The 27391-nt window shown below is 38.7% G+C and overlaps 1 long non-coding RNA gene across 2 annotated transcripts in view; it reads right to left on the bottom strand.

Moving 5' to 3' along the window:
• Nucleotides 1-27391, bottom strand: part of LOC109461181 (uncharacterized) — a 362773-nt gene that overhangs the window by 11874 nt on the left and 323508 nt on the right. For both annotated transcript variants that reach the window (XR_012489737.1, XR_012489736.1), the window contains one exon: nt 6508-10578. This is a non-coding gene — a long non-coding RNA (uncharacterized LOC109461181). The remainder of the gene's footprint in view (nt 1-6507; nt 10579-27391) is intronic.

The following is a 27391-nucleotide window of genomic DNA, read 5'->3' as shown; positions in this document are numbered from 1 at the left end:
GTGCTACTAAACAGTAAGGAAGGCTTTGTACCACAGTAGAGGTTATTGAAAGTGGCAGCCTATTTTTAGCTGAGTCTTGAGCATGTCTACAGAACAATGCACAGCTTTGCAGGTTCAGAACCTCACTTTGTAACAGATCCCTGTGTTAAGGGGCGGGTGGTGTTTGTGTTTCAGCTCAAGGAAACCAATTCACTGGAATACCACTCCGTTATCATGGTTACTGTATATGGCATGCCTTCCTTTACCAACCTGTATCCTAGGAATATGTAGGGATGCAGTCCCAGAGAGCAGTTTCCAGGCTCTCGACCTCACATGGAAAGGTGCTGGCTCGGGTAGTAGATGACCATCAGCTGTAACCAGTTAGCCGTTAGCCACTGATATAACTGCTGTGGCTATACAAGCGCAGATTGCGGCTAGCAAGGGCGGTTAGCAAGTGGATTGTGGATTGCAGATCGTGTTGATCCTACTTCCTGTGTCTTGCCCGGCTGCCAGTGAGACTGGGGTGCAGGAAGACTCCTTGTTGGGGTACTGGCAGATGTTTGCTTTTGTGTCTCGACCAGCCGCCATCGAGAATATAGTGGTATGACTCCCCTGTCTGTGATTCTGTTGTTGTTCCCTTTTGGCCTCACCATGTCCTGAGTTCTTGTGCGGGGAGCAGGAACTGAGACCCTGCATTACAGCATATTACACCTGTTAACTCTCATTTTTGTGGTATGCCTCCAAGGTACTGGTTATTATTCCCATTACAAATGAGGAACCATAAACACCAAGAAGTTTTGCAACTTGCCAAGACACACAGCTAGGAAGTAGTAGAGCATGGACTTAAATCCAGTTCTGTTGGTCTCTGAAGTCCATCTTGCCCCACCCGGCCACCTTGTCATCTAAGATGAGAGCTTTTATTTTGTTTTCCTCTTCTCCAGGGGCATTCCACTAATTGGTAGTGGATACTGATGATTAAGTTTCCTCTGGAAACTAACCTTTGCAGCGAAAGGATGCAGAGTGACCTTAAACTAAAACTCATGGCAAGTGTTGCTGTAAAGCTCTGTACACCTGGCGCTCCCCTGCTGTCGTGTCATTTTCGTCTGTGCCAATAACATCTTAGTGATGATACCAGGAATAGTGCTTAACATCAGAACACCTGTTTTCTTGGTTAATTCGGAGTCCCCACTTAGCTTTCGAAATCCAATTCTCCTTATGTTCTGTTTCTTTCATTGTTTGAGAGTACCTGGTGTTAGGTGTGTTCTAATTTGATATTAATTATGGTTTTATATGCAGGCAGTCACCCTGGTTTAAGAGACTGACTGATTGTCTCAAAGGTTGATGGATTATTTCCTGCAAAGATTTCCACAGATGCATTATTTGATGCATTTTATTTTCATCTTACCTACTTCAGGAATATCTGAAAGGAAGGGAGGAGGTGGGAAATTGATATCCTTGAGTGCATTCTCAAGGAGTGGCATATTTTTAATTGTATATTATGATAATATATTCACAAGGTAGTTGTTTTGGTTAAAATGTTCAAATGTTGAGGAAACAACACTAAAGCAAAGAGCGAATGTGTTCCATACATGGTTGGAATACCAACGATCAGGTGATGGGTAACTAGGAAAGATAACCCAACTCTCATCACTGCGATGTTTACTTCTCACCCACAAATGCCATAGGCCTCCTTCCCCCTACGTTAGCCCCTTAATGTTGGAACCCAGTGGTGCTGCCCCTGTGGTTGCTCCCATTAGAGGAACTAACGGGTGTCAAGTACGTGGCGCAGGGTAGGCCTCACAGCACGAGATCAGTAAGGGGATGCTATTTACTCAGTTCATTTCAATTCCATGATGTGATCAATTCTAACTTGACTTCTACATTCTAAAGATAAAATTAGACACTTGGGGCTCTTTTTGACTAATTGTACAGGGGCCAATTCCAGAGAGAGTGGGCAACTCCAGGCCTCTTTTCTATTTAAATGAGGGACTTATCCTTCTATCACAGGGTTTCTAGAACGTTTGGTCTGAGGTCCAGTGCATGAGTTTTATTTGGGACACTTTATTTCTTAATGTTCCCACCTCATACCTACAATACCCATATTTCAGAGGATGAGCCATGGGTTTCTGTGATTTTAACAAGTTCCTCAGATGGTTCTTCTCAGCAAAATTTTAGCTTTAAAATGACCATCTGTAAGAAGAGAGGATTCAGAGGAGGAAGGAGCTGGGAGAGGCCTGGGAGATCAGATGGTCAGTTTCCATCATTTGTCAAAGGAGGAAACTGAGGCATAGTGAAGTGCCAAAGTTGCTGACAGCTCAAGGAAGACCTGAATGTAGATTTTTCAGATCTCTTCCAGATTCCTAGGACAAAACTCCATTGCTACACAGGAGTTGACATTCCCTTTTCTGCCAGGAAACATATTCGTTTTATACAGCTACATTTTATAAAGAAGAAATGGTAACTTACATGAGTTAGGTGTCCCTGGCAGTGCCACCCACTTTTAGTCTCAAACAGTAACATTTTAGTTAGCGTACTCAAAATTCCTTTGTGATTCCTCATTGTCTTGAGAGTGGGGTTCAAATGTCTCACAAACCCATATCAGTGATGCAAACCATCTTTCATCCCTCCTCTCTCCTCCACCTCCTTTGCACTGGACTCTCCAGATGTTCTCAACTATTTTCAGTTCACCAAACGAGCCATAGTCTTCTTTCTGGAGGGTTCGCACATGCTGTTCTCTCTACATTATTTTTTCTCTCTACATTATTTTTTCTCTTTGTCTCCCAGGTGTCAGATGTCAGGTTATGTCCTCCCTTCCCTGGGAACGTTTCTCTGACCTTCCAAGTGTGGATAAGAGACACTTCCAGGTGCCTATCTGGCGCCCTGTACAGCCCTTTTAAAAATAAATTGATATTGTACTGCAGTTGTTTCAGCGATTTCCTCATCTATATTTTAAGCTCAAAAGGACAGGAATTACGTTTTGTGTTGTAGCACACCTAGTGCATAGTGCCTGGTACAAAGGAGGCATGCTAAATAAATGGTGGGATGGTTTTCCAGTTCACATCCCAGAATGTTCAAGTCGATAATGATCTGCCTGGAATAGATGGTACCGTCAGTAAAAGGCAGAAGGGGAGCTGGGTCAGGGCAAGCTGGGATCAGGTATGAAAGACTTGGTTTTGACTTGAACATGCTGACCTGGACCTGGTCAGTAATGATTCATTGATGGTGGTGTGTGAGGGAGAGTCCCATGGCGGCAGCGAGAAGCATGGGTGAGAGTGAGAGGAGGCTAGAAACCCCACGAGGATTATGATGTGGCTGCAATAGTTCCAATTCAAGGCAGCGAGGGTCAGGAGCAGGCTCGAAGCTATATGAACGAGGAGAAATAAATAAATACCAAAACTGTCGGCATGAAAGAATCAGGAGTGCTTGATAAGGGGACAGAGTCAAAGGTCCTTCCTAGGGTGATCTTTCTGCTTTCACTGGTTCATTCATTCATTAATTCAATCAACATTGATGTATGAGGTACTGTAGCTACAACAGTGAATTAAGTAGATATATTCCTTGCTCTCCTGTAAGTGAAGGTGACAGATAAGTAAACCAAAGAAGGGGTGACCGATATATCCAGCAGGCAATGAACTTCATGAATGAAATGAAATAATTCATGTAAAGCACTTGGCACAGTGCTTAGTATATACTAAGAGCTCAACAAATACTATCAAGCCCCTATCCCTCACCAATAGCCTAATGAAAATTAAAAATTTTCTTTTATGTTTCATAACCATTACATTAACCATGATAATGGCTGCCGTATATTACATTCCTATTACATACCAAATTCTATGTTCTGGCTGTGCACATATTAACTTCTCTTTACAAGCACTAGTTGTGATTGTCCTTTTTCAGATAAGGAATCAGAAGCTAAAAGAAGTTAACCAATTTCCCCCAATTCCCAGAGCTATTGAGCAGACAACCCTAGGTGTTTTCTGCTCTCAACTCCCAAGTTCCATTCTCTTTCCATTGTCACAGTGTAGTTATTACCAAGCAGTGTTAAGGCAGTCTGCTTTGAGGTGACTCTGGCAAGCTCTGTAGAGTTATCTATCTATTCAAGCAACTGGAATAACTAGCAAGAGGCAAAGAGCAAATGGAAGTAAATACCTATAGCTCAGTCACCTCCGTCCAGGTATGCAACTGTGTGGAACTCCCATGCCTTACAACAAACATCTTTGAATGGGAGGACATTTGAACAGTCATTTTGAGACAATTTCAAGAAAGTGTTCATTCATTTCTGTATTTTTAGAATTCTTAGACTATAGAGAAAGCACCTACAGTATTGTTCACCTCAAATTTTGGGTGTTCACAGTGTTAGGATAAAGAGTATAAACTTTGCAGATCTGGTTGAAGTTTTCCTTGGCCACCGACTAGTCTGTGAAATTCAACAGGTCACCTAATGCACTCTAAGCCACATTCTCATAAAATATAAATGATAAGAAAGAGGAGGATCATAATAGCTCCTACCTTATTAGGTATATTTGGGATGAAAGTAGTAAAAGTAAGTAAAGTCTGTTTTTAACTGGTGGCAATTTTGCCACCCTTGGGGATATTTAGCAATGTCTGCAGACATTTTCAGTTGTTACAACTGGAGGCATGTGACTGGCATCTAGGGAGTAGTGGCTGCGGGCGATCTGAAACGTCCTACAATGCACAGCCCCATTGGCAAAGAATTATCCAGCCCGAAGTGTTAATAGTGCCAAGATTAGGAAATGTTGGTGTATATATACTAGTGTCTGCTGTGTAGCAATACAAAAAGAAAAAAATCCTAAAATCATCTAGGAATATGAAACATTTGGAAAATCCCTTTGGAAGCCCTGAGATGAATGACACGCAGATGAAAATACATCTGGGGTATTGACTAAATATTTCACTTTTCATAAAATATTTTGAACTCATGTAATAGATATTTACATTCATCTATTTGAGGTATAGTTCTTTGTCAATTGTTTAAAAGTTTCACAAAGCTGAATTTGCATTTGATTGAGGGCTCTGTTTTTTTCATTTCAGGAGTAGCTTACCCTACAACATAACTTTGGAAAGGGAGGTTTATTTGTTTTTATGTATTTTTTTGTAACTTAAAAGCATCTTGAATTATTAAGCCAGTGATTTTCCAGGCCTGCAAATGTTTTCAGCATGTTGCCCTAAACTAAGCTTCCCTGAGTCAGCACATAGTATTGCATCGTGGAAGACCTCAGTCAGTCAGAATCATTTCCTTAAGATGTTGGTATTTTTCTTCAGGGTTGTGATATTTGGGGTGCTCATTCCGACAAAAGAGAGCCTGTGTTTCTCCCAAACCCACCTTCAAGGTCAAGGTGGGAATTGTCAGGGCATAGGGGTATGCACCACAATTTCAGAATAAAGAGAGTAAACACAAGAAACTCAAGTGTTCAATTAATATTTTCCCCTGATGCTGGACTCTTGTTTATTTCTCACCAGGAGCCAAACCATAAAGGTAAATCCTTCAACCCACATTTTATGAGAGACAATAAGAGAGTACTATGAGTTACAACGAAAAAATTCTTCTTCTGCTTTGAAGCCAAATGCTTTTACAAAAGGCAGGGGGGGAAAAAAAACCTGAGTCAAATTGACGAAAACCAGTCAAAATATGGCCTTGTTGAGGCTCACACAGCCATGCTGGCTGGTCCCAAAACACAGAAGGCGTCTTCAGCCATGGCTCTCAATGCTGATTAAACTAGATTTCTGTGTCAACTGCTTGAAAGCTGCAGACCCACACCACACACTTCCTGACTATATTATTGAACATTATCAGACCTGTTTTGTTCATTACCAAGAAGCTGAAAAGGGACCGTCAAAAAAGGCTGAGAGGCTTTCTAGAGCCAGTACAGGCTGACTTTTAAACAAATGTCCTCAATGCTCATGAATACATCATGTAGGAGCTCAGACCTTGGGGAAGGCATTCTTCATAATCATTCCAAGGAAATCTCCACGGAAAGCCACTCACCGCTAGACGATGGATAGCCTCCCACCTAACTCTGTTCACTTAGCACTCAGAGCATATGGTTTGCTCTTAAGGAGCAAATGTGTTCATTCTTAATTTTTATTTTAAATAGTACTTACTGATACAGAGGCCAAAGAAAGAAATTTTTCCCTCTTTATGTCAAGAAATCTGAATTCTGCATGATGAAATCATGAGATTATACCTTGCAAGGACTAAAAAGGACATAGCTCATCATCCAACTCAATTTTACAGACAGGCTTCTATGATCCACAAGCTAATTATGCTGGAACAGGGAATAAGAGAGCATCAGCAGAGGTCTTTGCACTATAATACCTATGGCAGCCAAGGTCTTACTATTGTCAACTCTTCTCTTTGTTGTTTTCATCTAAGACCAGAATGCCTAGGCCTATGTCTCCTGATATTCCTAACATTCAGTTATAACCCCTACCTCCTTTCCCGCCCCCCATCTGACTTTGAAGAACCTGAATTCATTTCCACTTTGATGAGTGGTAATTATTTACCTGTCAGCTCCCAGCTGGACTATATCACCAAAGCTGAGTCACGTAGCTTTGCTTGCAGTGACTGCTTCCGGACAATTAAATTGGAGAAGCACCTGTGTAAATATGTAATATTTGCTGATAAGAAAATGATTAGGCAACAGAACCAGAGCTGAGCTGGTAAAAATAGTGAATATTCCCCTCTAGAGGCTTTTCACACATGCCTTTAAGCATCTTCCATCTCGAGAACAAGGTCAGGCTATTTTTCCATCCCTCCTATACATGTTTGAAAACTATAGCTAATCTGATATCACCAGATTTATTTATTTATTTTTATTTATTTATTTATTTATTTATTTTTCAGATTTATTTTCAGACATTCAAATTTTCAGGTCCTCATCTCGTGTAAGTTGAAAAAGAAGAGATTAAAATAGGGTGAGAGACTAACAACCAGTGATTTTTTCCATTCCAAAGTCCAGATGTCTACCTCAGTAAATGAGCTGACAATTGAAACTCATCTTGGACAATAATATCTGTTCTTATTTGTATTAGGGCTTCTGTGATGGCATTCAAACCTTAGGACAGTAGAAAGAGTGAGCACTTTTGTCCTCAGATAGACCAGGAGATGAATCTCAACATTACCTCCTAGGAGCTGTGTGACCTTTAACACATTCGAGACTCAGGTTCCAAATCTGTAAAGAGGACATAATTCTTAACCTTCCATGCCATGCCATGTGTAAAGTGCCGATCTCAGTGCCTGCTTAGCAAACATCCACTATGCCCCACGACATAAAAATAGACCACAAAATCCATCATCTTTGACCAGCTCACCATTTAGTAAGCCACAAACTGTTGGTGATTCTTTAAAGTTGCTTTCTGATGGTGATCAGTTTTTAGCAATAAGACGTACCAACAAGAAAATGATTCTAAAATTTCCTTCTTGTATTTCTAAAAGTACTCTGTCCTGCTTTTGGAATTTGTTCCTTCTTTAACACAAATTCATGTAGACTCTAAGAGACATCTTTTCAGTTCTACAATTGAACATAGAAAGATATTGACCCTTCCTGACCATCAGTTGGTTAGGTTTTTGCTGTTTCAACCTGGCTGTTATTTTTAGCTGAAGGATGTCCACAAGTGGTGTTTCATGGACCCACTCCTGTTGTGTTCCTTGTGCATTTAAGTACATGGTTCTGAACAGAGTCCAAACCCATTTCGTCTCTTCCTAAGCTCTGTGATCTTAATTATTCCTTGTGCTTCACTTTCTTCAATAGCAAAATGGAGATGATGCTAACTAATGCTTAGAAATATTCAGAGAATTCAGTGAGTTACATGTAGAGGACTTAGTACAGTGCCTTGAACAGAGAAAAAAGGTGTAGTTGTGGTTGCCGTTATTACTGGGACAATTGTAGGCAGCCAACAATGGAGTTGGCCTCATGGAAAGAGCTAGTGCGCATCACAGAGCATTCAAACCCTCAATCTTCCCAAGTCAAGAAGGTCACTGTTAAAAATTTTATCCTCTTTCATAAAAGTCATTCTTAATTTCATTTCAATCCAATGTTTTATTTGTGTTTTCAGAATAAGACAAAGAAAAGTGAGAAAGCCTTCTATGGAATGTTACTCAGTTATTCATAGAGTCAGGTCCAATTGTCTTTGGACCTTGACTATCAAATGAAATAGTTACTGTTTTTTCAAAATCCACAGGACATTATTCACTTGCCTTTGAGTTGATATACATATAAAGGTAGGTAAGGGGAGAAACAGCAAAATGTTGTAAATCATCAAGGTTTATTTTAACATCACTTTTTAAAGAAGTATCTGGAAACAGGAATATGGAATGTTTGAGAATATAGCATATCTCATTTACTGCACTAAGTATTGAACTTAACTCAAAATTACCCAATTATTTTGTCAGTTTGACAGCATTCTATTTTTGTTGAGCCCTTTGCTTGTTTGTAGAGATGTTTTATACTGTGAAAAGTGAGCATCCTAAACTGTGCACCCCCAAAATTTTTTGAAGCCAAAAGATATACTTAAGTGTGACAGCAGAGATAGTATAGAATTGTAGGAGGCAGTGAAGGAGTTTCAAACGCAAAATTAAAGGCAAGAAGGATCACTACTTGGAGTGCATCCTCTCCCTTCATAATCCATTAAGCAAACTGATCAGTGTTGAATGAAAAGATGTGGTGGGATGATTTGCTTTGCGATAGAAAAATCACTTTGAATTACTAAGCTTCCTACACATCTTGAAAGTAAATTTACTCTGAAATTCCCATTAGATACCATTGAATTCACTGAGCAATATGGCCTCTTTGTTTTGTTTAACAGTATACATTCCCAAGGGTGTTGGCAGCTCATTGTGTTGGAATTGAGCTCTAATGTGCTGCTTCCCTGAGGTCTTATCACTTATCTTGTCTGTTGATTAACTCTGTGCATCAATATACCATGATCCAATTGAGTAGGCTATTTGATAAGCATTTCAACAAAAACACCATAAAACCTAAGCAAAGAAATGGATAGTGCACTGATAAATAGACGTGCATGCATTGCATTTTAAAAATATATTTTCCCATTCTGCACTTTCAAAGCCATAGTTTAAATACCTAAAAGTCCTTTCCATGAATCTATCAATGTATAATTCTCTAAATTTGCTATACTTTTAATAAACATTGGTTCAATTTTTCTAGGAAGTTGAAGAAATCCTTCTCATGCCACATTTTTGGTCACTTATTTATAATTAATCTTAATTTTTTTTTCATCTTGTTTAAATATTCTGCCAGCACCTCTTTCACTTGACTTCTTGGTCAGTTCCCACTGAAATTTCTGTAGCTGCACACTCTCAAGCAGCTATTGATTCTTTGTCTCCTTGCTAAAGGTTACTAACTTCATCAACAGCAATGCTATAAATTACATCTGTTAAGATTCTCTTATTGTTGCTAGCTGACAATATACTTTTGTTTTCTGGCTGTTGAACATTCTTGACATTCATTTTGTCCATCTCTCTACAAAGACTACTGGGCTGAATTATTCCTGGATACTATTACCCAGTTGACACACTTTCAGCATCTGGATCATGAGCTGAAACCAAAAATCTGATGTTTTTGGCAACCAAATCCACAGCCTGTATTATCTTTGGTCCAAACAGGCTTTCAGATGATGAAAAGCATGGTGAGTGTTACTTCAAGCTTCTTCCCATTTCCCTTCACCAATGCATGGCATTCAGGAGCAAAGACTTGGGATAACACCCATAATGTGCTATGTTTAGAAGAAGAAAAAAAGCAGAATTTTTAAAGATCTGCGTGAGGAATAATTAACCGAAGAAAAATGAAAAATGAAAAGCTTAATGTAAGCATTATGGCATGAATATGAGCCAGAAGATTATAGATCTGTAGGTCTCATTTGGTATACCACAAACCTTTTATAGGTGAACCACCAAATTGGGAACAGTCTGTGATGTTTTCTTTTTGTACAGCTGAAGGTATTTATAGACATGACAACAGCTATCGCTTAATATGTCAGTCTGTGTTGTTCATACAACATGATGGGGCAGGGGCTGATACTTACCAGGAGTAGGAAAGGATAGACACAGAGTGACCTAAATCTGATACAAAAGAAATATCAAAAAGATAGATGATACAAAAGGTGTATAGGTGGAAACCTACAGTAACTGTCCTATGAGTGTGTAAATATGCATATGTTATCAAATTTATTGAAGTATAATTTACATGCAAGAAAATGTATTCATTTTAAATGTACAGTTCTATGAGCTTTTATATGTGCATAAATACATGTAACCATCATAGAAATCAAGACAGAAAATTTTCAGCACACTAAAATATTCCCTTCTTCCCCTGTGCAGACAACCTCCCAACCCAACCCCAGCTGCCATTACGTTTCTATCTGTACAGATTAGGTTTACCTGTTTTAGATCTACAGACAAATGGAATCATGTGGTATCTAGTCTTCCATGTTTGGCTGCTTTAGCTCAGCCAAATGTTCTTGAGATTCATTCATATTGTGTGCGTCAACAAATATTCATATACAAATATACAAGCAGTCTGTGTAGACATATGTTTTTCATTTTTCTTCGGTTCATACCTAAGAGATGAATTGATGGGTTATATGGTGAGTTTATCTTTATAAGAAACACCAAACTGTATTCTAAGATATTTATGCCATTTCATACTCCCATCACCAATGTGTGACATTTGCAGATCTACATCCTTCTAAGCCTTGGTAATATCAGTCTTTTCATCTGAACCTTCTTAGTGGGTGTAGAGTGATACCTTATTTTGGTTTAAAATTACATTGCTATGGTGCCTATGATGTGGAGTATCTTTTTGTTTTTATTAGTCAGTCATTTTTTTCTTTTGTGAAGTATGTTAAAATCTTTTGCTCATTTTAAAAAGTGGCTTGTCTTTTTACTGTAGAGTTGTAAGAGTTCCTTTATATTCTTGGATACAATTTTATGTTAAGATCTATATTGTGAATATTTTCTTTCAATTTTTGATGTGACATCTTTTTTTTTAAAAATGGCATCTTTTAAGTAGCAAAAGAATTTACTTTGGAGAAAGTCCAGTTTATCAGTTTTTTAAAGTGGTTAGTACTTTTTGTGTTTTAAGCAATCTTTGTCTATACAAAGTCACAAAGTTTTGTTGTTTTGATTTTTACACTCAGTTCTATGATATGCTTCTAGTTTATTTTTGTATGTGGTAAGAGGTAGGGTTCAAAGTTAATATTTTTCAATACAGACATCTGATTGTTACAGCACCAAATTTTGAAAAGATTTCCCCCACTGTGTTCTATTCAAGCTCGCTGACCTTTTCTTCTGCAGCCTCAAACTGCTATTACAACCATTTTGTGAATTTTTAACTTCAGATATTATATTTTTCTGTTTTAGAAGTTTCATTGGTTATTTTTAAAAGTTTTCATTTCTCTTACTGTGTTCATTTTAAAAAATAAATAACTAAACTACTTATAATAGCTGTTTTAAAGTCTTTGTCTGCTAACACCATCATCTCTTTTACTTCTGGATCTATTTCTGTTTTCTAATTTTTCTCCTGGTTATAGAGAAAAAGTTTTTTCCATAATCGTTGGCATGTCTAGTAATTTCTGATTGGATGCTTGGCTTAGTTGATGTTACATTGTTGAATATATGGATTTTATTATATTCCTTTAGGGAGTGTTGCTCTTTGATCTGGCAAGCAGTAAAATTTTGTGTTGATCAATTTAATCATTTTGAGACTTAAGGAAGACACAGAGTAGTCTTTATCCTGGTCACGGTTTTGCTTCACTCCTGAGACATGGACATTCTGGGGTCTCTACTGAATGCTGCATAGGTTCAGCGATGTGTCTTCACTCTGGCTGGCTGGAACCTTATTTAATGTAGCCTTTCCCAATGTGAGATTTGGTAATCCTTTCATTTATAGTTCTTCAATTACTGTTCTTTCCCCAGTAGTTGTTCTTTGCCTTGTGGAGTCTTACCCTATACAGCTTACTATCAGCCAAAGACAGCATATTTTTTGAACTCTTGTTTTTTCCTACATGTCTTCTTCATTTCTAGTATTCTGCCCTATAAATTCCAGTCACTTCAGTGTCCTCAGTCTTTGATCTCTGTCTCCTCTACTCAGCAAGGCCCATGTTCTACTTGGGTTTCCATTCCCTGACTGGCAGTCTGGAAGGTACAATTAGTCGTAGTCCCCCCTTATCCATGGTTTAGCACCTGCGTTTTCAGTTACCTGCGGTCAACTACGGTCCAAAAATATTAAATAGGAAATTCCAGAAATAAACAATTCCAGAAATAAATAAGTTTAAATTTCATGCCATTCTGAGTAACATGATGGAATCTTGCATTGTTCTGCTCTGTCCGCCCGGGACATGAATCATCCATTTATCCAGTTTATCCATGATGTATACGTTACCTGCCCATTAGTCACTTAGTAGCCATCTCAGTTATCAGATTAACTGTTGCAGTACGGCAGTGCTTGTGTTCAACTAGCCTTATTTTACTTAATAAAGGCTCCAAAGCCATCCACATAACTTTTGTTAGGTTGGTGCACAAGTTATTGCAGTTTTTGCAATTATTTTCAACCTTTTAAACCACAATTACTTGTGCACCAACCTAATATTACAGTATATTATTATAATTGTTTTGTTAGTCATTGTTGCTCATCTCTTACTGTGCCTAGTTTATAAACTTTATCATAGGTATGTATGTATAAGAGAAGCATGTTATATATAAGGTCTGGTACTATCCACAGTTTCAGGCATCCACTGGGGGTTTAGGAATGTACCCCCTTCAGATAAGGGGGATGATTGTCTCTCCAGGCAAAAAAGTCTGGGCTATTATCGCCTCATTTGTCTCTTTTCTCTCAGTGATCATAGCCTTGTGCTGCCTATTGTCCACTGTCTGAAATCAATGATTTCATGTTTTGTTTTGTTTTCAGTTTTATAATTGTTTATGGTGGGTGGTCTCTTCAATGACAGTTTGTCCATCATGGCCAGAAGCAGAACAAGTGTTATTTATTTATTTATTTTATTTTATTTTATTTTATTTTTAAATTTATTGGGGTGACAATTGTTCATAAAATTACATAGATTTCAGGTGTACAATTCTGTATTACATCATCTATAAATCCCATTGTGTTTTCACCACCCAGAGTCAGTTCTCCTTCCATCACCATATATTTGATCCTGTTATTTTTTTAAAAGTACAACTCAGGCAGTTACTGTACCACAAACAGGGATGGAGTGCTAACCGGTCCCAGCCAAATGTTATGATGACTTCATGTGATTTATTCCCTTTGAGAGTACTAGTCAAAAGTAGGCTTTAAGGTAGATGCCTTAAGCACTGATGGAGATGACTGTTTCCCAAACAGCAGTTGCTAGTGTGCCACCTTTGTGATTTTTGCTGTGGACCACTTGCATTCTATGTTACGTAAAATATTTTCTTTAAGTTGACTCATTTGTAACTTAAATTTATTCGAAAAGTAACCACTACAGCATTATCATAAATCAAGTTGAGAAACTAATTGTATTTTTCTAACACATATTAAAATAAGCAAATAACTCTTTAAAAATAAACAAAATGTCACTTCTTAAATTATATAAATCTCTAACCACTATGCTGTATAACTGAAATTAATATAAAATAATATTGAATGAATGTCAAAATAAATAAAGTGAAAAAATTATCCAAAGAATAAAAATAAAATAGAAAACAAGATGTATCTTTGGACTACTGAAGGCATCTTGTATCCCATCAGGGGTACTTTTGTACACCTAGTCATGCTGGAATAGATCACAGAGGCATTGCATGAAGATGTGACATAGGTGATGGAGATTTTTTTTAAATGACCATTTTTTTCATATGATTTTGTATGGTTTCTGAGAACCATACAATTTTACAACAAGGATGAGCTTAGAGAATGTCTAATCCAACCCCCTCATTTTACATATGAGGAAACAGTCTTACAGATGGAATGGTTGCTTTCCAAGGCCTCATAGCTCGTTAATTAATTCAACAGATAGTTATCAATGAGCTCTGAACAAAATAGAGAAGCCCTCTTGGAGCTTACATTCTACTGAGAAATAGAACTCCTTTTTGTTTTGGTTCTGTGTCCAATAGCATATTACTTAATGACCTCTTCACAACAAAAGACAGCACCTATGCCCATCTTGTCCCTCAACATCTTTAGAAATAAGGGTTTACTCTAAATCGACCCAGTTTAATAATTATTTCAGTCTAGCTCACCTGTAACATCCCATCTCTCAGGATGACACTTCCTACTTCCTAATGGGGCTACTTTTGATGCTTTTAGCTTTAGCCATAAAAGGGTAAACAAATCTCCCCTTTTTTGTGAGAAAATGCCCGTTACCCATTATAATTATGTAATTTGGAATTCTTTAGGATCTAGTCAGCCTCTGGTCGCAACATGCATTAAAGCTTGTAGACAGGGTCTTTTGGTTTCTTATCTCATCTGGCTTCATGATCTTGTTCCTGCCCTATTTTCAGTTCTCTTGCTATATCACTCTCCCAAGGTGTTTGTGCTGTTTATCTGTATCAGTTTCTATATCTCAGCTCTGTCTCTTTTCAGACCTGGAAACTCTTACCCAAGCAAGCCCCTTCTGGTGTGAGGAAACGAAGACTATATTGTGACATTCCGATCTTGAAAGCTACCTCTGCTCCTGACAGTTTCGATGCTTTTTACAGGCACAGCCACCCCCAGAAAGGCAGAAAGGGTAGGATGGAAGAGCTCATCAGGGATGAGTTTGGGCACACGGTGGACTCTCCTTTTTGTCTTTTCATCAGTGGAACTAATGAAAGCTTGTATGAACTCATGGAATTTTCAGCCTTTGAAATTCCCAGACGTCTTCAAGTTGTCTTTGAAGAATGCTTATTTTACAATATGTGTTTTTCCTCAGAAAAGGAGAAAAGCAGAATGGGTCTTATTAGAAGGTTAGCTGAGACTTGAGCATAACTCCCTTTATTATGGACTTGCTATGTCCCAGGCATTGTGTTACGCACTTAACATGCTTTTTCACTTTGTCCTTCATAGCAAACCAGTGTGATATTACAAATGCGGATATAGACAAAGAATTTTGGAGTGCTCACTTAGCTTCCCCAACATCAAACAGCTAATATGCGTTTAAGTCAAATTCAGTTCCATTTGATGCCAGTGAAACTCATTAATATCAGTATTAGGTAAAAATCACGAACACAAAAATATGTATAAAACATTAAGCATAGGATTTGTCCTTATATATTCATGTTATAACCAAGCCAACGGAGGTAGAGTGTATGGAATTTGCCTTAAAATTACTAAGTAAATTAATTCATGGTCTGAATTGGAACCCTAATGTTTTGAATTTTATTCCAAGGTTTTTCCACCACAGTATCGTAATTCCAAGAGAAAATTGTTCATCTCTGTATTAGCTTGAGTTATATTGTTAAAACCTAGTGTATGAGCAGTCATGATACAGAGAATTTTAAGGACAGAGTTAAAACATTGGCATTATAAAATTGTTTAATTCCATTAAATTGAAATATTTATTCAAATATTTATTGTATGTCCTTTTATTGATTACATTGTGCCCTTTTGATACCTGGACATCCTAAATAAAGTCTATTCTGTTACCAGACCAAAACAAAAGAGAAAATTCCCTTTAAATGGAAGGAAATTGTCTTGGTTCACCTAGGTTAACTATCTCATCCAAATAATGTATAGATGTGTAACAGGTGAGAATGCAATAGGAAATGTCTCTTTCCTCCAAGTGTTCTGTTAAGATGTGCCATTTGAAAGAGAAAAAAAATAGTTTAATCGGAACCACATAATCACCGAAAACAATCTTGTTTCTGTCGCCATCACTGCAAATGCAATTATGGCCAATTCTCATGAGTCTGTGCTAATGGGAAGAGGGTGTAACATGGATGGTTGACAGGCTCAGATAATCCAAATAACTGATTTTCAGCATTTCCCCCACTAAACCTATTTACCAGAGTTGCTAGCAAGTAATGGAAATTGCTGGTTCTAGTTTCCTTCCTTTCCTCCCCACACCCAGTGCCCCCAACCCCAGTCACCCTTTAATGGAGATGTCAGTGAGCAATGAAATGGCCAAAGAGCTGTGGGAGGAATAAAAGAGAAGGAAAGTCGATCAATCCTTGAAAAAAATAGGAACTATTTTAATGTGATGCTTTTGAAATAGAAGGTCTTGCTCCTCATAGAATATTCTTTTGATTGATATCCCTATCACACATATCACCACATCTCAAATACAATATTGTCAAAGTCCTATTATGTAAGTAAAATATCAATTCATTTTGTTTGTTTAAAAATGTTAAACGTTACAGATAGGGTTGAGGTTTTCTTTGGCCTTTACCCTCAGTCTCAAATCTGCCTCCTTTTCTCAAAAGGAACACAACAATCCTGTTTATTGTTACAAAAAATTTCTGGTTTTTCATCTATCCAGTTTTTTTCTGTGTATTAATATAGAAATTTAGTCAGAGAAAATAAGCATGTCCTTTTGTTTTACAGTAGTAATAGACTATTTTGCTTGGCTATGTAGCAGAGATTAATGCACTGCCCAAATCCCTCTTCAGTGAAGGACTCATTGCCTCAGGGGAATGTTGTCACCACACAGCCTTCAGCTTTGGCTCCTTCCTTTCTAGTTCTACAGAGGCACCTCAGACCTCAGCTTTGCCCCTTTCAGAGGCAGCCAACATCCAATAACTGATTTAATTCCATTGGATACCAATACAAAGTTCTTATGCAAGCTCACTGCAAGATTATAAATGTCTTGCTATATAGGCCCAAGTTGGGACAACTCAGAATAACCTTACTGGATTCAGAGATCTCTAATGAGGTGACAGAGCTGCTGTCGGGCTTGCATCACAGCTCAACTTCTCCCCCTGCCCAATCCTGCTTCCTCAGATGTTAATAGCAAGAATATCCCTTAACAAGTATGTATCCTACACAGTAAACTCCATCTCATAGTGTGCTTTCTAAGGAACCCATCCAGTGACATGTCACTTACTTTTCTCATTCAATGCTATGTTCTGGAAGTCTCATTTACTAGTAAACATAGATCTACCTTATTCTTTGAATATTCTTGTACTATTTGTGTCAGAAGCTAGGTAATTGTTCATTACAGCCCTGGTTCCCTTTTTTCCTGAACCAGTATCTAGAAAACATCGTGAATTAGTTATAGCTAGGTTACTAAGTTTTGTCCAATGGATTGTGGGAAGAAATGATATATGATATTTCCAGACCTCATGAAGTCTTCCATGCCTTTTCTTGACCCTCATGTGTTAGCTAGATGCAAAGGATTTAGCAGAAGATTCCAAGGTCTTCCAGGGTGGCAGAGTCACAGGATGAAAGAAGACCAGGTGACTGATTCATCCCATGGGCTGTCCACGAACCCTGCATCAAATTATTAATCTGTTGAAATATTTATTCAGGTTTATTTTTATAGGAGTTAGCTTCTCTTACTTAAACATGAAAAAAACGTTTTGTTGTTTCTGGTTTCAAACCACACTGTTCTGAATATTTTGTACGTGTCTTCTTGGGTGCAAGAGTCTCACTCGTGTTAAAGACAGAGAAGTGAATGGCTGCGAGGTATTGAGATGCACAAGCTTTAAATTCCATAAATATTTTTGTACCATTTCCCAATATGGTTATACGAATTTCTGTTCCCACTAGCTGTGTATGGGAATACCTCTTTCGCATATCTTTCAAATAGGGTATTTTAAGGGAAACTCTTCATTTGGGGATAAAAAAAATATTTTCATATGTAGTTGAATTTTAATTAGTTTCATATGTGAAATTCTAGTACATAATAGTTCAAAAATAGTAGACACCTGATATTTCCAGTTTAGTCTCTTTGAAAGCAGTCTCTAAGATTCATGCTATGAAAATCACTCACCGTTTTTCTGAAGCAGAAATTTGAACTGTATGTACCAAGACTGATGCACGCCACTGTGTGCTTAACTCCTGAATGATCCCCATCAAATGGCCAGATTCTGCCTCAGATAGCTTTGCTGTGACCTATTTTTCATTCAGATGGTGCTGGGTGGGCTAGGCAATAATGATACTGGTTTCTATTTATTGAGTATATAAGACATGCCAGGCTATGTGCTAAGTATTTTATTGCATGAACTTCTTTGAGCCTCAGAATAACTCTCTGCCATGTAAGTTTCTATTACTTAGCTCTGCTTTGCAGATGAGAAAACTGAGGTCAACATAATATAATTTATAAATGAAAGAGCAAAGCTATAACCCTAAGACTATCTAACTCCAGATTCAAGGCTAGATCTTTTATCTCTTACACTGTATTGCCTACATACAACTCTCATTCAAAGTTGGAAGGTGTCACATAAGTTGTTTAGTGAAATTTTACTGTACCTCATTGAGAGAAATTATGGGCTCTCGTCTTTGTGTATCTGGGGATTAATCAGGTCATGAGGAGGTATCCTTTGTGAATGTCGAGAGTTTAATGTATAGAACAACAGACAGGAGGATTAAACCATCTATCTCAGCTTTGGGGAAAAACGTATAAAAGTATACAGATCCATAAGTCATTTAAGGTTTAAAAAAAAAAGCCCCAAACAACAATAAAATCTGCATTCCGGGTGGTTGCTTGAAAAGCAGCTGTAATCACTTGGCCACCTCACATCTAGCTCAGTGCGCCTCCCTGAACTTCCTTTGTCCTCAAACTGAACAGAATGCAGAGGAGGTCTGTGTGGGTCTGGGACAAGATGGAATTTGGACCAGCTGTTCTCAAAGGTTACGTTAGAAACTCAAAAGGCTAAAACGGGTTGCTGTGAAAACCGCCTTCAAAAGTCACGGGCCCCACATTGTATCACGTGTCAGTACCAAGAAACTGTGGAAGAAGTGAAACTGGTAACACACAAATCCCCAAATGAACAAAATGTTTGGTTGGCCTTATCGATGAGGCACGACACATTTGACTTCCCGAATATCTCCCATTTTTGTGGTTTTCGAGGTTGCAGTAGAATTCAAACCTCTTTAGGTTCAAGTTCATCTAGTCTTGACAAAATATGACTTCCTGTGTCAGCGAAAAAAGGTTTTGATTTTTTAAAAATTGAGGGCAATTAGATGAAATATTTTCCACCAACTTTAAATGAATCAAGGTTAGATTTCTCTTAAAATATACAGGGGTCAAAAATCTGTGAATGAAACATAAGTAGGTTTCCTCGAGCCTTACCACATTGGAAAACCCGGAATTCCTATAAATCTAAATTTGCTTAAAGGGCCAGAAGACAGAGCAGGAAAAACAAAGAGGGCTAAGTGAGTATCTGTAATCATTGGGCAGAAGGCTTAAATCTCGTCTCTCCTAGGGTGAGCATGTCCCTTTAAAGCTGTCACCCTCTTTGTACAATAATGTATGTTCATATCAGCAACATCTATTGTGCTTATTCCATGTCTGGCACAGTTAGAAACTTTCTCTAGAGCAGAAAGTGAAAAGGACACAATCTCTTACAGTCTTGGAGTGAAGAGGTAAGGAAATGTATATGTGGACACAGCAATTTATAAACATTTTTTTTTTAATTTTTATTGGGGAATATTGGGGAACAGTGTGTTTCTCCAGGACCCATCAGCTCCTAGTCATTGTCCTTCGATCTAGTTGTGGAGGGTGCAGCTCAGCTCCAAGTCCAGTCGCAGTTTTCAATCTTGAGTTGCAGGGGGCACAGCCCACCATCCCGTGCAGGAATTGAACCAGCAACCTTGTTGTTAAGACCTCGTGCTCTACCCAACTGGGCTCTACCCAACTGAGCCATCCGGCCACCTCTCCGGAAGCTCCGTGGCAGCTGCTTGTCTTCAATCTAGTTGTGGAGGGCATAGTCCACCAGCCCATATGGGAATCGAACCGGCAGCCCTGTTGTTCAGAGCTCACGCTCTAACCAACTGAGCCATCTGGCCGCCCCCATAAACAACTTTTACAAACCGAGACATGAAGAAAATAATTGGGGTACTCTGCCAGGGGCCAAGTTTCTCTGGCTGGGGGCTACTCCTGTGAAGCCTTTGAGACAGGGAAGCGCTTGGGCTGATGGGAGCCTATGTCAAGATGGTACTGAGACTTTGGGGGTATGGCCAAGCAGGGGCCAGATGATCCCAGACCATGAAATGGCATTGGAGAGTCTTACACAAAGAGGTGACAGGGTCTGATTTACAGTTTGGAAATATCCCTCCAGCTACAATGCTCACACTATTTGGGGGAGGAGTAGAGTTGGGAAAGGAGTACAGTGGAAGCAGGAACTGACATAGTGAGAGATTATGAGAGTTCAAATGCAGCAGGGCAGAGGAACAAAAATGAGATGTATTTATTTATCGGTTCCCTCCTCATTGGCTGTACTCATTTGGACCTCCGTCAAAACTGATATGAATGTAAAATGTTTGTATAAATCTGATTGTATTGCATGAATTCTATTAAGCATTCTCAGGGAAAGGAACAATTAAGAAAGCCCGAAGGCCTTTACTGAGGCTTCAGCTTTGTCAGTTGCCAGAGACTGCAAACGCCCAAAGCACAGTGATTATAACAATGTGCAAAAATGCTTGAACTACTGGAGTTCTGCGTGTTCGAGTGTGACGTGTGGTGCACGTCGTTGCCATGGGAGTGAGCTCCTTAGGAAAGGATACTAGGAAGTACACTTCCCCTTGGTCTCTTTTCCATTTTCCTGACATGAGGTTGAATGGAGAAGGCCGAGCATAACCAGTTCAATGAGTTTCCGGATTTTTCTGTGCGTATGCTTATGGGACATCTGGAGAGAAAGGAAGGCATGACATCTAATTTCAAATGGCGGTGTGTGGAGGCTCAAGATTTGTTAATTTTAAAGCTCCAGTGGAGATTTTTGACTAGCCACTGCTTGTAGGTAGGCTCCATCGAAACCAGACATTGGTTTTTATGTTTTTTTATTTTTTAATTATAGTTGACATTTAATATTTTATATTAGTTTCAGGTGTACAGTATAGTGGTTAAACATTTATATAATATACGAAGTGGTCCCCTTCTATTAAGTCTAGTACCCATCTGACACTATACATAGTCATTACAATATTATTGACTGCATTCCCTAAGCTGTACTTTAAGTGGTACTGGGCCTACCTCTGCCTGTAAATTTGTTTTTACTTTTAGTATTTGATTATCCATCAAAGATTTCTATGGAGTTTCTGAGGTTGAACTTGCTATTTTGGAGAAAGGAAATTGGACGTTCTCTACAGCAGGATTGCAAGACACTGTTGAATATCCATTTGAGACATGTGGCTACGAATTTAAAGTGGTGTTAATCGGGGGTCTGGCCCGGTGGCTCAGGCGGTTGGAGCTCCGTGCTCCTAACGCCAAAGGCTGCCTGTTCAATTCCTGCATGGGCCAGTGGGCTCTCAACCACAAGGTTGCAGGTTCGACTCCTCGACTCCCACAAGGGATGGTGGGCTCTGCCCCCTGCAACTAAGATTGAACACAGCACCTTGAGCTGAGCTGCCGCTGAGCTCCCAGATGGCTCAGTTGGTTGGACCACATCCTCTCAACCACAAGGTTGCCGGTTCAACTCCCGCAGGGGATGGTGGGCTGCACCCCCTGCAACTAACAATGGTGACTGGACCTGGAACTGGACTGCACCCTCCACAACTATGATTGAAAGGACAACAGCTTGACTTGGAAAAAGTCCTGGAAGTACACACTGTTCCCCAATAAAGTCCTGTTCCCCTTCCCCAATAAAATCTTAAAAAAAAAAAAAAAAAAAAGTTTTGTCAATCAGCATTTTTGCTTTTAAACAGTCACACTGCTATTTCTTCTAAGGCAAATATCTTCAACGGGAAGTTGTTTCAATTTATTTCCCTTGGTATCTGTTTGAGTCTTTCTTTCACTGAGTGATAGATATTTCTTGAGCATCTATTATGACCCAAGGAGTATATTGATAGAATCCTCAGTAATAAGTTAAGGGAAGCAAGATGAGGAAAAAAAGATAGAAGTTAGGAGAGAGGGATGAAAATAACTTAGGAAAAGGGATTGTAAAATCCCTCTGGTGTTCACTTTCTAGTCTGTCGTTTTGCGTTTATATGACCTTGCGTGAATCACGTAATCTGCGTCTTTTGTTGCTCTTTCTAAATTTGAAGGCTTAATTAAACTATGGAGTCCTTGGCGACATATCAAGAAAAGATGTAACTGAAGTCGCAAATATGACACCTATTTTATATCTCAGATGTCTCTAAACTGATAACTCCAAAGACTTTGGTATCTTATTTAATCGGTAGCAACAGCAAGAATCTTTGATAAAGTTCTCCTTAGAGGTTGAGAACTTGGTGAAGTTTTGGGTTCAAAATAGAAATTACTACTCAGCAGGTTGATTTGCTCTGAATTTTTGTTGTTGCACCCAGAAGACAACAGCACAGGATTTTGGGGACTTTTGAGATTGTGTGTGTGTGTGTGTGTGTGTGTGTGTGTGTGTGTGTGTGCAATGTTGGCCATTTCTCTTGTTTTTAACACCAAAAATATAAAACATTTGGAACAGAGAAAGAAAGCGTGACCTCATTTGCTTTTACTTTTGCTCATTTCCAAGTGCCCATGCTGACATCATCCCAAATGCTAATTTAGCCTCTATGGCTAATCCCCTAAAAGCCTCAGCAGTCAGCCGTATAATTTAGTGCCACTCTACAGAAACTTCAATTTAATTTCTCAGATTTGTCGAGGAGAAGCATTGAATTGAGTTTATCCCATAAAGCAGAAACAACACTGGAAGATCTATGGAAAGATCAGCCTTTCCAACACCATTGTCGAGAGCAGTGGTTCTCAATCTGGGACAATTTTGCCTCCTAGGAGACATTACAATGTTGAGACACTTTGATTGTCATGACTCAGGAGTGGAGGTAGACAGAGGCCAGGGATGCTTCTAAACTCCAACCATGCACAGACAGCTCTCACAACAAAAATGTTCTGGACCAAAATGTCAATGGCGATAGTGGTAAAGTTGAGAAACCCATGTCTACATCACCCCTTTAGTCCCATAACCACACATGGCAATTTCCTGGGTTTGTAAGCGTGCTAAAAGAAAAAAGCTGAAAATTTCATTTAAGTTAGATTTCAACATGGTACCTCAATAGCTTTCTGATGCCAACTGCTTTCTGGCTTATAACATCAGATGTAAAATAGGTCTATTTGTAATAAAAATCATAATAATCCCTTACATATATAAGGTACTTTATAATGTGTAAAACAGATTTACATATGCCACCATGCTTGTCACTTCAATCTTGTTAAAAAATTATAGCTGGTATCATAACCATTTTAAAGAAAGATAATTATTTTTGTCTGTTGAGTCTCTTGAAATGGTTTTTCACCTTGTTATAACATCTTAATTATTGAGGAGTCACCAGCAAGCCTATCAGATGTGAAGTATTTCTAAAAGGAAATGTTCAGAGTGTGGGGGGCTCATGTCTCTCTCACTGAGCATGAGTGAACTCACCTACAGGGAAAATGGAGCTTCAGGGATTGCCTTAGAAGTAGTAAATTGTATGGTATGCCACAAGGGTGCCACACATCTGATTTATAAAAATTCATATTTTCAGAAGGCAAAAGATAATATTACAAGTGATTTTCTTATTTGATTTGCCTTGTTTTACAGAACCAGAAACAGAAGAGAGTTACGATCAGGAAAAATTCCTGGCCTCTGATCTATTCTCTGTATGGCTTTTCCATGCTGTGATCCACAGAGCATAAGTTGAACATTTAGAGGAGAAAAGATCTAAATGTTCTTTTCACTGAGTGATAGATATTCTTTTGGGGATGGGAATTAGATGCCGAGTTATTGTGTGGATCTCCTGGACAATTTTAAAATCTATGAGTATAAACGTGTCAAGGCCATTAGACAATCAAAGGACCACCTTTGATTCTGGAAATGTCTTAAAGACAGACAGTGCCAAGAGACAAGGGTTCAGAAGAGTCTTTGCTGAATGTGAAATGAGTTTTTAACTCATTCAGAACTGGCACAGAGCGCACTGCTTTTGAACCCAGGTTTGAGCAGAAGGCAGACCTGGGGTGAAATGTTTGTTGGACCACTTGCTAGCTCTGTGGAATCACAGCAGTTACACACTGATACTCATTTCCTCCAGCTAGATCGGGATGGTACTCTGGAGCAGCAGAGAGGATTAAAGGTGTAATGGAATGGATTTAGCACAGTGCCAGGCACATTGGAAGCACCTGAGGACTGCAAATCCTTCTTGAAGGGGCTGGGAAGTTCTGATTATGGCAAACCCTCCCTCTACTTAAAACCCTTTGAAGAATCTAACTTTCCTAAAGGAATAAGTCTTCCTCTGCCTGTCCCCAAGGTTTACTGCATAGCCCACTGCTTTTCTCTCATGCTCCCTGATGCTGTATCTTAGTACATTGTATGTGCACCAGTGTTCACAGCAGCATTATTCACAAGAGCCAAAAGTTAGAAGCGACCCAAATGTTCATCCGTGGATGGATGGATAAACAAAATGTTGTAAATACGTAGAACAGAATGCCATTTCAGCCTTGAAAAGGAAGGAAATCCTGATACATGCGACAACATGGATGGACCTTGAAAACGTTATGTTAAGTGAGATAAGCCAGGCACGAAAGGACAAATATTGTATGATTCCACTTATACGAGGAACCTAGAGGAATTAAATTCTTAGAGCTAGAAAACAGAATGGTGGTTGCCAGGAGTTGGGGAAAGGGGAAATGGACACTGATTTCTTAATGAGTACAGAGTTTCAGTTTGGGATAAAAGAAAAAATTCTGAAGATGGATGGTAGTGATGGTTACAAACAGTGTGAATGTACTTGATGACTCTGAATTGTACCGTTAAAAATGGTTAAAGTAGTAAATTTGGTTGTGTATATTTTACCATGGTAAAAGTTTTTAAAAATAAGCATAATATAATAATAAGAAAAATTGCCATTATTTAATATTTACCATGTACTAAGCATTAGGCTAATCAATTTATGTATAGTCATTAATTTAATCCTTATACTAACTATTGGAAATCAGTGCTGTTGTTATTCCCATTTACCTAGAAGAAAACTGAGGCCTTGAGAGGTTAAGTAAGCCCAAGGTCACATAGCTAGGAAGTAGCAGAGCTGAGATTGAAACCCAGGTATTAAATTCCAAATTCTTAACCACCTAGTCCCTGTATGTTGACAAGCGTCACGCTTTGAATCTCTAGCCCAGATTTGAGAAGAACGATGATGACGATATTGATGCTTTGCTAACATTATTTTCAGCTTCTCAAAAAATTGTGAAGTAGTTCCCATCATCCCAATTTAAAGATGAAGCATAGCAAGGTTAAAGAACTTGTTTGAGTTCGCTGATCCGTGGTGGAGCCTGCATTTAAACCTAAATTCGTCTGATTTAAAGCCATATTGTCAACATAACTGTTTTCTTGACTATCCCACAATATCTTATTCCAAGATAACTCTCTCTTTATATTTTAAAGTTTCTGAACTGGGTAAACACTTTACTATATCAATACTGTATTCTCCCTATAGTCCAGTGTGAACTTGGTGGATGACCTTTGTAGAATTCAGGAAGTAGGGCACTTATCAGTCTAGATGTAATAAGCGCTCAGAATAAGTTTGTGAAAACATGATCTGCCCCAAGATGACCAAAACTGGCCCTTAAGTACAGACCAAAATGAACAAATCAGGAATGCAGGTGAGGCCAGCACGTGTGTACAGGAGAGAATTCTCTCACAGCCCTCCATGAGATGCTTCTGAGGCCCAAAATCCTTGGCTCTCCCAAGGCCGACTTCAAGACCCAGCCTGTGTAACTTTTAAATGTTCAAACCATGCTACGTGCATTTTGGTCACCTCCATTATGGCCACCTTTCTTTACTGCCCGTGCTTCAATCCCTTAGCCAGCAGCGCAGCCTCATTGTTAAGAAGCACTGAGACCCTCAGTGGACCCCGTGGGTCTTTCCATGGGCAGTGGTGTTCTTGTCTCCACTCACACTGCTGCTTCTTTACCAGTTTTACAATTGTCCTCAGAGATTGCAGAAAATGGGACTGGACAACTTGGAGCCCAAACACAATTTCCAAGACCTAAATTCCTGACCCCCATAGAGATCCTAAGAGATGCTATGGAATGCAGACTCCACCAACTGAAGCCAATCTGCTTTGTTCTGTGAAAGAGTTTTCTAACAACCATGAATCATTAGGCATCATAACGAAAGGGCCAATTTTCCTGCTGTAAAACCAGCTTTTCATAAAAATTGGCCTCCTTGATGTCATGAGTAGGATTAAATGACCTGAATGCAACTTTTTAACAAAGGAAATAGTGGCTACGAGTTTTTGCTTTTCTTTCTCTCTCTCTCTCTTTTTTTTTTTCCTGGAGTATATCTTGCCTCTACCCAGATCTAGGTCTGGAAAAATTTATTTGTAATAATAATTCGATATTACCATGGCAACTGCAATGTTTAAAAATTGCTGGTAGCAAAAGAAATCACTTCTCAAGAAAAATTTTTTTTTGCTGAGAAAATATATGTAATTTTTCAAGGCATAAATGATATATATACCTTAAAATATAATTTTCCCAATTAGTACTGGTAATGTAAATCCAAAATACAGTTGAAATTTCAATGTGATGGAGTCATAATGAATTTAAAGGTTGACCTGACTGGTATTATCTTATAGAAGAAGAGAAATGAGCCTGTTTGGACAGGGCCTTGAATTCCTCTAGTCATCAAATATTCATGCTATAAAAACTCTGTAAAATGCTGTTTCCTAAATAAATGTCAAGCATTACATGACATTCAGTGAATGATTCCAGGATGAGTGCAAACAATATTTCTTTAATTAAAAGCAAGCAAAAAAATGATAACTAATTAAATGTCATGATGGGACTGAAAAGTGTAGGAAAGGGCTGGCTTAGTGGAAAACCATGTTAGAAAATTGGGCTCTGATTCTAAGGAGAGGGGAGCTAGGGGCAAGTTCCTCCTTTCACGGGACCAGGTTCAGACTGCCAAATAATAAAATACTCTCAAAAATGCATCCGCAGAAGGGAGAGCCTTAGCGTGCCTTTAAAGGGCAGGAAGCCACAGTCAATGTAATTGGGAACATATGTTGCTATTATTAAAAATAATAATAACTAGCACTGAGTAAGTGCTTCCTCTGTGCCAGGGAGTTTGATAAGCATTTTATGTACACTCTCTCACCAGATTAACCTTGTGTATGGGACACCAGCAAAGAACCAACCCCCCCACCTGCCTTTTTTTGGCCAGAAATTGATATTTTGCATTTCCAAAAAAGCATTGAGTTAGTCTCAGAGGAAAACCCGGGATGTTGCTGAACTACCTTTGTTCATATTTTCAATGGGTATTGTTTTATTTTAAATTACATCATGGGAGGGGGCAGGCAGCACCCGATTCTTTTCAATA

This window comes from Rhinolophus sinicus, linkage group LG10 (genome assembly GCF_036562045.2).
Source record: "Rhinolophus sinicus isolate RSC01 linkage group LG10, ASM3656204v1, whole genome shotgun sequence".
NCBI lineage: Eukaryota > Metazoa > Chordata > Mammalia > Chiroptera > Rhinolophidae > Rhinolophus > Rhinolophus sinicus.
This window is presented reverse-complemented; position numbering and strand designations above follow the sequence as displayed.